Source organism: Cupressus sempervirens, chromosome 2 (genome assembly GCF_028749045.1).
Source record: "Cupressus sempervirens isolate cs-2001-9-10 chromosome 2, ASM2874904v1, whole genome shotgun sequence".
Classification (NCBI taxonomy): domain Eukaryota; kingdom Viridiplantae; phylum Streptophyta; class Pinopsida; order Cupressales; family Cupressaceae; genus Cupressus; species Cupressus sempervirens.
The window spans coordinates 742,463,542-742,476,911 of NC_143119.1; the positions used below are offsets into that span (position 1 = coordinate 742,463,542).

Consider the following 13,370-nt stretch of genomic DNA (forward strand, 5'->3'; position numbering starts at 1 on the left):
CAATGTCCACATGTATGCTATGTACGCCACTCACTGATTTGTTTTACAATTTGGCCCTTAGCAGATCAAGGAGTGAATACTCTTAAGCCATATCTATACGGAACATGAATTTCATGTTTATACCTTGTTATAAATTTGCATTGAACTCTTGGTTCTGATCTAGTACAATCCTTACAGGCAAGGAATAAAAACTAATTTAATGTCCGTAAATGACCAAAGCAGTCACTGGACTTGAATGTTAAAAAAGCTACTACAGCAAGAGTGCAGAAAGACATTTCAAGAGCCAAGAAAGTCCTTTCAAGACAAAACAGTTAAAGAACAAAGTTAGAAGGTTTGGACCCAAAGTGGATGAGCTGTACAAAAGTAAGAAAAGGTATGGCCATATCTTATAAATAATCATGTCAAAGGAAAGCTACTTACCAAAGATGCAACTGATGAGTCCAAGTGAGAGGGTGGAGGTGCAAAGGGGGGAAGGGGTGCCCATGAAGGCTAAGTCACACTCTAATCTGTACTGGAGTTTCAGTGCAAAAGAAAAACTAGTATCCTCATCCATTATCATGAAAAGAGCAGTGCTAGATCTGATGAAGCTTAGAGGAGAGTGACATGAACTTAAAGGGTTTGGTTGGGTCAAGGGTAATCCTATAAGGAAGCCAAGTTCTTCCTTCAGAAGGACTGCTAACATCTATGGCAATGATTTTTGGCATATAAAAGAACATTGATGATGCCCATCTATATTGATTGTGTGGATTATGATTAGATGAATAGCAATTCCTCTATTTCGGAGTGGAGTGAATCCTTCATGCTTGGTATGGGTCTAGGAGAATTGTGTACTTTGATTGGGGAATAAGAGGCCTGGGCACTCTAGTAAGGGATTGTGAAAGGCACTGTTATACTAATCTGTCACAATCTATTACTGCAACGGCAAATTCCAATGGGCACCTGGGTCCTTAAATGAGTAGTACAGTCTGATAGGAGACTATAAATCTAGTAGTTGTAAGAGGCCCCTTCAGTGTATCTCATTTAACAGTGAATGTTTCTGAGCTGTGACACAGGGTTTTCCGAATTTTATGCTTGAAGTTTGAAACCCCGTGAATATTTTAAATATGCATGAAATTTGTAAAAAATCAATATCCATAGTCATAGCGAAACAATGCTAGTTTTTTTTATCAAGTTTTATTTTGCCAAAAATGTTTTCATGAACATTTTTTACAGGTTTTAAAATAAATTCAAAGCCCACTTTGTCAATGAGTGAGTTTGTTAAGCTAGGATACACATTTCATCTGCAATTGACTTCACATAGTTGCTACAATTGCAACTGCTAGCAGGTAGGGCATTTTTTTTGTGGAGTGTAACATAAGGAATGAACCACATTTTTTGGCAAGCATTTCCTCTGTAGGATGTGATGGGAGCCAAAGAGATGAGCCATGAGCCACCTATTCTTTGGTGCAGATTTCTTCAGCAGAATTTCTTCAACCACTTGAGCAATCCCTCTAGCACATATTTCTTCTGCTATTTTTTCATATTTACTTCAACTTCTGGCTAGTTGGTTCATAAACCTTTTGAGAGCTTACATTTTTTTAAAATTTATTTTTTGATAAGCTTTTGTTTGGGTCTTTCGCTTTTTATCATTTAAAAAAAATTTATTTGTAAGTCGTTTATAAAAAAAAAAATATAAAGTAGTATTCTATTTTTAATAAAATTTTCTTAAAAATACTATTAAATATACTTTTTTCAGTATTATTTCATTTTTTTTTTAAATTTAAATTTTTTTAATATTAACATTTAATATTTAATATAATTTTATTTTTTAAATTAAAATTTTAAGGCAAAATTGATTGCATATTTTATTTTTAATTTTTTTTCTTGTCAAACGTAATTCAAATTTTATTGTTGCTGAACACGAATGTGAATTGAAACCTTGTGACTTAGCTTATGAGTGTTCCAATTTCTCGTTTTCAGCTATCAATACATCAAATTGTGCCTTATGGGGCCAATTTTAATTGGTTATTATTTTACAAGAACTATGGAGGAGACTGCCATGAGCAAAGGTTAAATACAAATTTTTGACCCAACAAGAAGTTGTATCACATAGAAGCTTAAGTAGGCAAGATAGAAAATGAGCTTGAAGAAATGGCTTTCTATAATGGATCATACTATGAAGCATTATAGTATGTACCTTATGACATTTGGTCTATCAATACTTTCCAATTTGGGGTTCAAAATTGATCCATAAAGCACAGGTTTAATTTTATTTTGAAGAGACATTTCTTGAAAGAGCATAATGTATTTGTATGCAAAATCTTCATATCAAATAGCGAGTTTTATTGCTTATGAAGTTGCAACTGATTGAGAAATTGATTAAGGGTTTCCTATGGTACAATATATATCTTGAAGACATAGGCCATCCTTATTTATATCTTACATAGATGTTTTATGAGTGTCGGTGTGAGGATTCTTGGAAGTATGACATCACCTAAAAACAAGCAGTGAAAAATCTTTAGATATAGATAAAGGTATGGGTCACCACTTGTGTGAACAATAAAAGAAGATGAATGTTTGATGAGTCCTTGTGGATTTTTTTCCCATTTATACCTAGAGTGCTCACCAAGAACCAAGGTAGTGAGTGATTTTTGATTTGAAGTAGTCATAGATGAGTTAAACCACACGATTAAACCCAACATAATAGCAAGTGGGATACCTATTTGAGATTGTTAAGTGTTTTCAGCAAAAAAGATAAGATCCACAAGGAGACGACTTTCTAGATGAGATATGTTAAAGAAATAACAATCTTCCAAATTCCATAATGTTAACGTGAACCTATTTTATAAGTTAAACTTGAGCAGGATTAATTTTTGTCATTTTAATCTGGGTTAGCTACAGTTTGAATTTGAATTTTATCCTATATGAGATGAGTCTAGTTTAGGAGTACCAGATGTTATCTAAATAAGGAAGTGAACTAAACCCAATGTGCCCAAGTCGTCTATGCCATAGTTCATTAACATTAGACATTTCAAGACTAAGGGCTTGAGTTTGAATATTGCTTAATCTATATAATGTTCCAAATCTAGACCCTATGATAATAGCATTTTTCATATTTGAGTTATTAGGCCAATATAGTACCTTGTCTTTGTTGAAAGTGACATGATATCCATCATCGTTTAGACTTGAGATAGAAATTAAGTTTCTTTTTATGCCTGGTACAAACAAAACATCTTTAAGATTAAGTGTAGTTCCATCTTTTAATTTTATAGAACATGTCCCAATACCTTTTACAGGATAGGTAGAATTGTCTCCAATTGTAACTCCTTCAGTGATATAAGTTCCAAATGTATCAAACATATCTCTGAATCTAGAGATGTGATAGGATGCACCACTGTGTATGATCCAAGCTTCTTTATTTGAATTTACTTCACTTGAAAGTGCGGAATAGTATAGTTGATTTTCATCTTCCATTGTTTCAGCAAGGGAGGCTAGAATTTTCTCTCTTTCTGGACAGTTTCTGAGATCTTTATTAAAATTCTTTTTATTATTATTGAATTTTCTCTTTCGTTTATTCGAGACAGTGTGAAGAGCTTGATTCTCTCCCTCTTGATTTGAAGTGATCCCACTAGAGATTAACTTTGATTTTTCTGCTATGCATTCATTTTTCAACTGATCAAACGTAGGAATTGAAGGTCTACTTACTACTTGTATGAAGGTATCCCAAGACATTGGAAGCCCTCTCAGATCTATTAATGAAAGTTCTTGATCTTCTATTTTGTTTCCAATGGAAGATAATTGTTTCTTCATTTTAGAAATTTTCTCAAAGTAAGAGTGAATAGAATCTCCTTTTTCCATTTTAGTATTCAGTAATTGAGATTTTAAAGTGATTAGTCTACTTGAGTTATTTATCTCAAATGTATTTTTTATGGTCTTGAATACTTCATATGCACTTTTGATCTCTGATATGGAAGGAAGGATGTGATCTTTAATTGAATCAACAATGATTGTCCTTGCTTTATTATTACGTCTTTTCCAGGTGAGTTTTTCGGTTTCATCTTGAGGTATTGGGATATCTTTTTCAATCTAGTCTTCAAGTTCCAGTTCTTCCAGAATCATAATGATACGGGTTTTCCAAGAGAAGAAATTTGATGCACCTTCAAATCTGTCTTCCACTTTGACGTTATTTGCCATTATTTCTTCCTTCAATTCAAAATTGAGATTTCTCTACCAATTTCGGTCTGATACCATGTAAAGTTTTAATATGCTGAGGTCTTGATTGGTGTAAATCTCAATTTCAATATGTCTTGATAATGTAGAGGTTGAATTATAGTGGTGCTGATTTTATTCTTATTTCTTGATGTTTATAATGTATTGAAGTAGAGAGCTTAATGTTACTAGAACTGATATATATATAGTAGCCTGTGATGAGAGAGTAAGATTGCCGTTGTTATTGGTCTACTCTCCATCGTAGACTAGTATATATACGATCGGGAGAGGAAGTGAACTATTACTAAGAACAGTCACGGCGACCATTCATACCCGAAAGTCACGATGATTGATAACATGCAATGTTGCTGGCAATATTATCGACTGCCGATAATGTTATTCAATAACATGTTATTATCGGGTAACAATGATGATATTGTTTGATAACAATGATGTTATCAACTGTCATTAACAATGTATTAAGAACTGCTGATAACAATGCATTATGAACTATTGTGAAAATAGAATACAATCGGTTGTAAGATATACACAAAGTAATATTACTTTATTAGATTCAAATATAATCTAATATATATATATATATATATATATATATATTATAATACTCCAAAGACTAATGAAAATCTTCATGTTGTATTTTGATATCCTTCACCTTTCATAGTTGGCTTTGAATTACATACTGAATGTAAAGGACAAAGCTTGAGCAAGTAGCTTACTGGAGGTGTTAAAGAATGATACTCAACAATTTGCCACCCAAGTGATATATTGATTTTGGCAAGATGCGCATTAAATGAAGCATCATCATTCTTATAGATTTTGATATATATATATATATATATATGTATATGTATATGTATATGTATATGTATATGTATATGTATATATGTATATGTATATGTATATATATATATGTATATGTATATATGTATATATATGTATATGTATATGTATATATGTATATATATGTATATGTATATGTATATATATGTATATGTATATGTATATATGTATATGTATATGTATATATGTATATATATATATGTATATGTATATATGTATATATAATATTATATGTATATATATATATAATATTATATGTATATATATATACATATATATATCTCTTATCATTATGTAATATTATTTTGATTATAGGTAAAGAATATAGATTCAATTTCACACACGCTAACATTCTTAACAGATCTACTAAAAGATAAGGGAGAGGTAGAAGTGGAACTAGAGGGTCTATTCCTAGAAGCACACACTTGGCGGGATTGTGCCTCCTTGCTCAATAGCTCTGATGATGTATGTGGCTCGTCCTCCATCCTAGAAGTAGCTTCTCTTGGCATTGACAATAACTCTTCATTCTCCTTAATGCCATCCAATGTGAAACCAAATCCACTTCCCACTTCCTCCTCCATAGCCTACATTAACAAATAATTGGTGTCATCCTCTCTAAACAATGGAGGTTGGTCTTATGATGTCCAATCACTCTAAGGATATATATTGACCAAATCAATTAGACCAATTGCTGCTTCTTGTGCCTTTCTTATGTGGAATTGAAGATTATTTCTGCACAAATACAAGGATATTACGGCATTTTTGGGCTAACTTGCTTCTCTACTTGTGGATGGCCTCAATTAAGGTTTAAGGTTTAATGGTAACTAAACGATTGGTGGGTCCCAATCCATAGTGTAACTCCGCATAGGCATCTTTCATTCATTGCGTGAGTCCTATGTTTCTTTACTTGCACCTTGGTACGGGATATGTGCATTTTCCAAGAATGATGATGCTTCATTTAATGCGTGTCCTACCAAAATCAATATATCACTTGGGTGGCAGATTGTTGAGTGTCATTCTTTAACACCTCCAGTAAGCTACTTGCTCAAGCTTTGTCCTTTACATTCAGTATGTAATTCAAAGCCAACAATCAAAGGTGAAGGATATCAAAATACAACATGAAGATTTTCATAAGTCTTTGGAGTATTATGAGCACAAAGATTTGAGTCCTTGGGAGCAACAAATTCTCCAAAGTGGTTTGATATATGCAAGAGCGTTTCCTTCCACCATGCAATGTTGCGAGTTGGTGGCCGCATGTGCAAAAATTTATGATCCTACCGAGTGGGAAATTTGAACGGCTGACAAGAAAGTTATAGTAAAAATCATTTTTGAAAGTATTACTCAGGCTTTGGGCATTCCTAGGGATAGAGTGATGGAAAGGCTCTTCATGGGCATAAAATTCAAGGCACATGATTTTTTTTGCCTTAATAACATTGCCAAAACTTGGCTCAAATCATAAAGGCAAGTCCCATTTACCCGGTAAACTGAAGAAATCTCATTTTAAAGAGCCTATTACTGATGTAATAACTTTGTTTCATAGGCCAGTGGGAATTGAGATTTTGGACGTGCAAGTTTATTTTGATTGTCAATGGGAAGAAAGATTACATACATTGGGCCAACCTCATGAGCTATCACCTCAATATGCAACTTAGGGAATTCTCAAACAATGGGGTGTTTAATTTTTCCATTGTGTTAGTATATCTCATTGCCAACCATAGAAGTTTTTGGGAGGGTCTCACCACACAACAAATACATTCTATTCAAGGCCCCATTTACAAAATGTTCCCCCAACTCACTGTAAATAAGGGTAACCAAGATTTCGTCTAGGTGAATGATGCTTTCCTCATGAAGTTAGTGTGGGAGTTAGAAGGGTGACCCAATGTGAGATTGTCCCAGGGAGCTGCCACTTTTGTGTTAGGGTTCAACAATGTTTTCGCTCAATTTAGACAATTCACTTACTTGAGGATGGGGAGATTTGAGAAAGAATCCTTGCGGCTTCTCAAATTTCCTTCAGAGGTCTTGGTATTTTTAGAAGTGTGCCAACAAATGGCTGTAGTGAATGTTCAATATTCAAGCATGGGAAAGAAGGGGTTCAATTTCCCTATTTCTATGTCCTTGAGTAAAACCTCAAATGCTGCTAAAAGTGTTGAAAAAGTAATGGAAATTTATTAGTTGTCAACTGTGCTTGAAAGGACTCAATCTGACAACAAGAGTTTGAACCTACATTCATAAACCTACATTTGAGGATTTTTGGGCAGATTGCATAGATGAGCGGTAGTGTTTAAAATAAATTTCACCAAACTCACCTTGCAATGAATCTAGTTATTTGGAATCAATTTGAACATCTCTGCAGGAGCACAAGATGACAATATCCTCATTGATCTTGAATTTCACGAATTGAAAGATAAAAGCATCCCTAAGGTAGATTGGAATAGGTAAGAAGTCTTTGACCTGGCAACTCAGACTACTCTTGTGATTAAGAGAACAATTGATTGGCTTGAAGGGAAGAAGAGGAAGAAAGATGCACATGCTATTGAGGAGAAATCCGCTAGCCCTTTGCTACCCCCATGGCAATCAATGTGAGCGTAACTGTTAGTTCCATGAGGAAGGATATGCAAAGTGGTGGGATCAGGGATGAATAACAACTTGATAAAGATCAGGTTAAGATCAAGAGCACATGTGAGCTAGATGAAGAAAGTACTCTTGCAAAGTAAAAGAAACTAAAGAGGATCCTAATGCTGTGTATTGATAGATCATGCAGGCTAGTACCATAAGATCAATAATGGAAATGCCCTCCTTTCCTACTCCTACTACTCTTGTGACCCTTCCACCTGCATTTGTGATACAAACAATGTTGGATCCAACCTCACTTCCGCTAATTAGTTTATACAAGAAGTAGAGAAGAAAAGAAGGAAAGTGATAGTGAAGATTGATGAGGTTGACACCTTTGCCTCACTCTTTTAGAGTTCTAGGAAGCCTAAGAGGGCTAAGAGGATGTATAGAGTTGTTGCTGACCCTAGTATTGGACACAACATCTTACCTTTTAAGGGGTGTAAGCGTGGACACTATCACATAGGCTGATTGCAATATCTCTAGTGTGGATATGAGACCCTCTAACTGTAAAAGAAGAATCAAGAGTTGCAAGAACGTTTGGAGCAATTTCAGCCTTATAAGGACTTAATGACTTATGTCATCAACTTTATTAGAGGAGAAGCCTCTATCTCTATCCAAGTTCTTCATGAAGTAGATGCCTTTGACTAAATTCAAAGATGGTATCAACATAGTGCAAGTGTTGGCCAAGTGGATTTAACAAATGCGGGACCAAAGCATAACACACCTCACCACCCTCGAAAGCTTGTACTTTAGTATTACGAATAAAAGACAGAGTTTGATCCAAAAACTACAGAAGATGACAAATGAAGAGAGCAGTTTATATGTTCTAGTAAAAACTATTGAGAACATACTAGAGTTGAAACTTGGAGTCTTGGTAATTGAGAAGATAGCATACAACCCCACTAAAATTCAAGCCTCCTTGTTATATTCTATTGATTGAAAACTTTCCCTATATAAAGAATATACCATTTACCTTTGTCAAGTCCTTGATCTGTACTTCCATAATTTGATCAATATTAAAGGTAATTTCAATTCTTTGGATGTGGACTTGATTGATAAATTCGGAGAGAAAATCAATGAAATGGAGGAAATTAAGAGGCAATATGATGAGGTGTTGTCTAAAGGGATTGGGAAAGTCCAAGAGCATGATACAAAAATGTTCAATAGGTTAAGTGACTTGCTCACATTCTTAAAGACTCCCAAGCTTGAGGACATAGATTCCTGTAGAGACTAGGGATGTAGAAACGGAGTTGGCTAAGTGGAGAATCAAGCTATAGGTCATTGTCATTCCAAATCATGACTTATGTTAGTAGGTACCAAGAATATCGCTGAAGGGTCAGGGAAGTGGAAGCAATGAAAGGAGTTGCAAGGGTCTAGGTAATAAGTGTCCAAGGTTCAGGAGCAACAAAAGCTTAAAACTCTCTATGAGTTTTACTTTTAATAGTTTATAAGGAAATTTTATTTTTCAGTTTTAAAAAGACTTGGTGAATTTAACGATTAAAATTGCAACTTTGAAATGCTTTAAATATTGGATTGTTGGGCTTTTTCAAAATCTTTTGGGTGAACTATGATCGACTCTTAAGAGCATTTTGAAAATCGTTCTATGTTTGTTTTGCTTGTTGGAGAAGACTTCAATACCACATATTTGATCTTTGAACTAGATTATGTGAGAAGATATTAGTAGATAAATGTGTTGAAGTTTTCATTCCTTTACGTGGAAATGTGAGTCTTATCTTTGAATGAGTTCCCACGAGATACCTTAAATTGGTAGAATCTTTCAGTTTAGTATTTTTGTGTAGATTTCATACCTTTGCAAGCTTTCTAGTCAAAAGCCTGCCTTTTTGCTTTTAGGTTAAAAGCAACTTCAAGTTATTATTGTATTTTAGCTTAAATCATATGAAGGTAGCTGCCACGTTTGAAAATAAGAAGATAATTGATTGACGATAGATATATTATGTTTATCACCTTGATTGGGCATTAGAAAATATGGTTAGCCGGTGGTAAATTCGTCAATTAACATGCATCAATGGGTTGGTGGAGTTGATTGTTCCACCACCTATCAATAATTTCTCTAATGGGATCAAATTTGAATCTATCTCCTTTGTAGTAATATTTTATAGACTCTTTGGCCTTATCCATGTCCTCATAAAGATACCCCATTGGGGGTTTATCCCCATCTAGCGAGCGCAAAACTCAAATTAGGGGTTCAAACACCTATAATTGAAAAATTCTAATTACAAACATATTAATTAATGAAGTTAGTAAGTTACAAATTAATATCGAGAGCTGGAAACAAGAATAATTAGAAAATTAAGTTTTGAAGTTACACACACAATTTTTGCAACCCTTTGTGAAGAATGGTTGTTGAAGACTATGGTTGTGACAAACTCTCCTTTAACCTTCTTTGAATAAGGTGAGTCTACCCATGCTTGACTCACAAACTTTTGTTTCAAAGAGGCCAATGCACCAAATTACCAATAATGCTTTGTAATGTCAAGAAAATTGTTCCAAACCTTTTGACACATGATCTCACCAAATCTCTCCCATGAGTGTGCTCTCTCATCAAATGTAGACGGCAAAGGTAATTTTAGATATATTTCCTTCCATCTTCCAATCAAGTTTTGCTATATCCTCTAAATGAATGACGTAGAGTTGCACAAGGTAACCAAAAAAGAGTGGAGTGCTTTTCTTGGAGGATTCTACCTATTGCCACATAAGTTGTCTACATTATCTGTGATGATTTGCACCACATTCTCTATTCCCACCTCCATGCCAATGTTTTCCAACATTAATGCCAATGTTTTTGCATTTTTCACCTTACTGGAGGCATCAACAGAGTTCAAGAACACCACATTTCCTTGCAAGCAACAAAAAAAATAATAATGGGGCAGTTTTTGCCATTTGTCCACCCATTAGAAAGAATGGTGGTGCCAATTTTTTTTCCACACTTTTTTTGCTCCTCCACTTCTTTTGCCCTACCAATTGCATTTGTGAGCAACCGACTAGGACAAAGTGAAATTAGGTATTAGTACACTATTTTGATGTAGTGAACAAGAAAAACCATAAAATTTAAAAATGAAATCATCTGGACTATTTACTAACTTCCCACCTAAATCCTTGCGAGAAGGGGCCTCGTGCCCTTTTCTTGAATCAATCAATGTCGTTACCAAATTGAGCCAATAAGGACTACCACATTCAATGGAATGTTGTTGAAGTACCAAAAGTCAACACATGCAATGCCTTTTTTCTCACGTGCCTCCTTATTCCAACTAGTAGCTTGATGGTTGTGCTCCAAGTGTGTTCCTAGGCACAAAACAACTCCCTATTTGCTGTGTTCCTCATGGTGATGAACCAACAGTTGTACGAACCATTGCACCAAAACCTCGAGGTGCTAGTGAAGGCCGCCCACCAGGATCATAACATCCCACCATGCTCCACAGTCCAGACTCCGGGTTGGATGTGCGCCAATACGGTGGGCCCTTCCTTGGCTGTATGAGCCCTAGACAAACACTGCAATGCTGGCGTTGCCACCCGCTCTGAGACTTGAACTTGAGTGGAGGCTTTGATACCACATGCTACAAACCATTGCACCAAAACCTCAAGGTGCTAGCAAAGGCCGCCCACTAGGATCATAACAAACAAGCACTCTATCAGAGGAAGCATAAGTGATAAAGAGGGGGCGCTCGTTTTGCATATATGCTGACCACTACGAGAGCCCACTATAGTCTCAAGTGCTTCTTTTGCTTCTAAAATGATAATTGAAGCACCTTGAGATTCAGCTATGGCTTCCTTTGTAGCTAAGTTTTCCCTCTCACTTCACAATTTTTTCTCTTCCCCAGCTGCAAGTATGACATTAACAAATCTTTTTATTCTCTTTTAGAGTTTTATCATATTTTCTAGAATCATACTTTTTAATGCTTGCAAGGTGGTATTCGAGTGCCTCCATGAATTACTTTCTCATGTTTTATACAAATCACCCTCCCATGCTATAGCCCTCCATAGGCATACCTCCATGTCTTATCTCCAGCACCTTAGGACAGGTGCCTATAAATCTAGATTATATAAATTAGTTTCAATATATTTAGTAGACTATATAAATTAGTTTCAATGTTTTAAGCCACCATTCAAATTTGAAAAAATAAGAAAAACTATTGGGGTTTGAATTTAAAAAAAAAGAGACGAGATATTCTTAAAAAAATAGTGAAAGAACAAACAAAAAATGTCAAAAAATGTGTTGAATCATGTTCTAATGATTCAAAATCATTGCTAACTACTTAGGAATGATTCTATATTCAACTAGATGTAACAAAAAAAAATAGATTGTTTGAAAAAAACATAGGAACAAAATCAGAAAACCTACCCAGGAATGTGATTTCTCTTCAAAAATCACTTGATCCGCTCCTAATCGATTTAAATTAGTTACCAAGGGCTTGGAAGCCTATCTTCTCCCCTCATCGCCAAACTCAAGCAATACAATGTAAAAAAAAAAAAAGATCGAGTCCTGCTGTTTTTTTGCTTTAAACGCCCGTGTTTATACACAATCGAGTACTTAGCTTGGGCTTGAAAAAATCGGCAAGTAAAAGCCATTAAAACTTGCAGGCTAGAACTATGATGAATTTAAAACTCGCTGAGTATTTGACCAACCACCAACCTTCACATTTTAATGAGAGAAACACTGGCTATTTTTGGTTTGAACAACTTTCAAGAAGTTAATCATCCCTGATTGCTCTATTGATTACCATAATTAAGAGCACTAGCCAATTGGTAAAATAATTGAGGAAAAAGGTTTGCATAATTCTTTTCTTGAAGATGCTTACATATCTGATGAGTTGTATGTAACAACAGTAGAGTTGGATAGAAGTACTATGCAAATGAGTTGCGATCCTCGTTAACAACTACCAATATCTGCTATGTAGGATTAAATTTATTGAGAACTTCTAATTGTCTGAGAGACAAAACTTGCTTGTGATTCCCTGGGAAAAGAAGATGCCTCAGTTAAACCCACAAAGATGCTGTGCTAAGTTGCCGGTTCGGATATGGGTTTGACATTCGATCAAAAAATTTTTGGGCTGGGTTCGGGTTCGTTTTGGGTTCATCCGTACAAGATTTTTTTAAAAATAAAATAAAATATATATATGTAAAAATATGCTGCAGCAGACCAGTTCATACACCACTATGCTAATTTAAAGCAATTTAGCAAATTCAACCACCACATATATTAATGATTTGTTCAATTGGCATGACAAAATGTCAAAATATACCACCATAATACCATATGAATGTTTCAGTTCAAAACTTTAGTCTTTAAAACAACAATGTCAACATTACTAATCACTGAATCAGTAATCAGTAATCAGTCACAGACTCATATATGATCAAATGACAAATATCAATGTATCATCAAAAATCATCAAAGAATTCATCATCATTAGGCAGTTGCTGATTAGAAACACAATTAGTGCCAGTAGCATCAACAATCTCAACCGTAGTCTCAGCCGTAGCCTCAAGATCGGCTCCATCACTACTATGTATCTCAGGAGCACCATCTTCAATTGCAAGTGCATCAAAGTGGACTTCCAACTCCGCGGCCTCTGGTTTGACATCCCATTGTTTTGCCTCCCTCTTTTTGTACGTATTCTCTGTGAGTTGTGAGCCTCAAGTTTGAATGCACAGACACCAAGTTATCTGCTTTCTTGGAGTTTAGTTGT

General features: G+C 34.9%; 1 protein-coding gene across 3 annotated transcripts in view; it reads left to right on the forward strand.

Annotated features, from left to right (window-relative positions):
• Positions 1–13,370, forward strand: part of STT3A (staurosporin and temperature sensitive 3-like A) — a 125,646-nt gene that overhangs the window by 72,771 nt on the left and 39,505 nt on the right. The gene's annotated exons all lie outside the window — the stretch shown is intronic.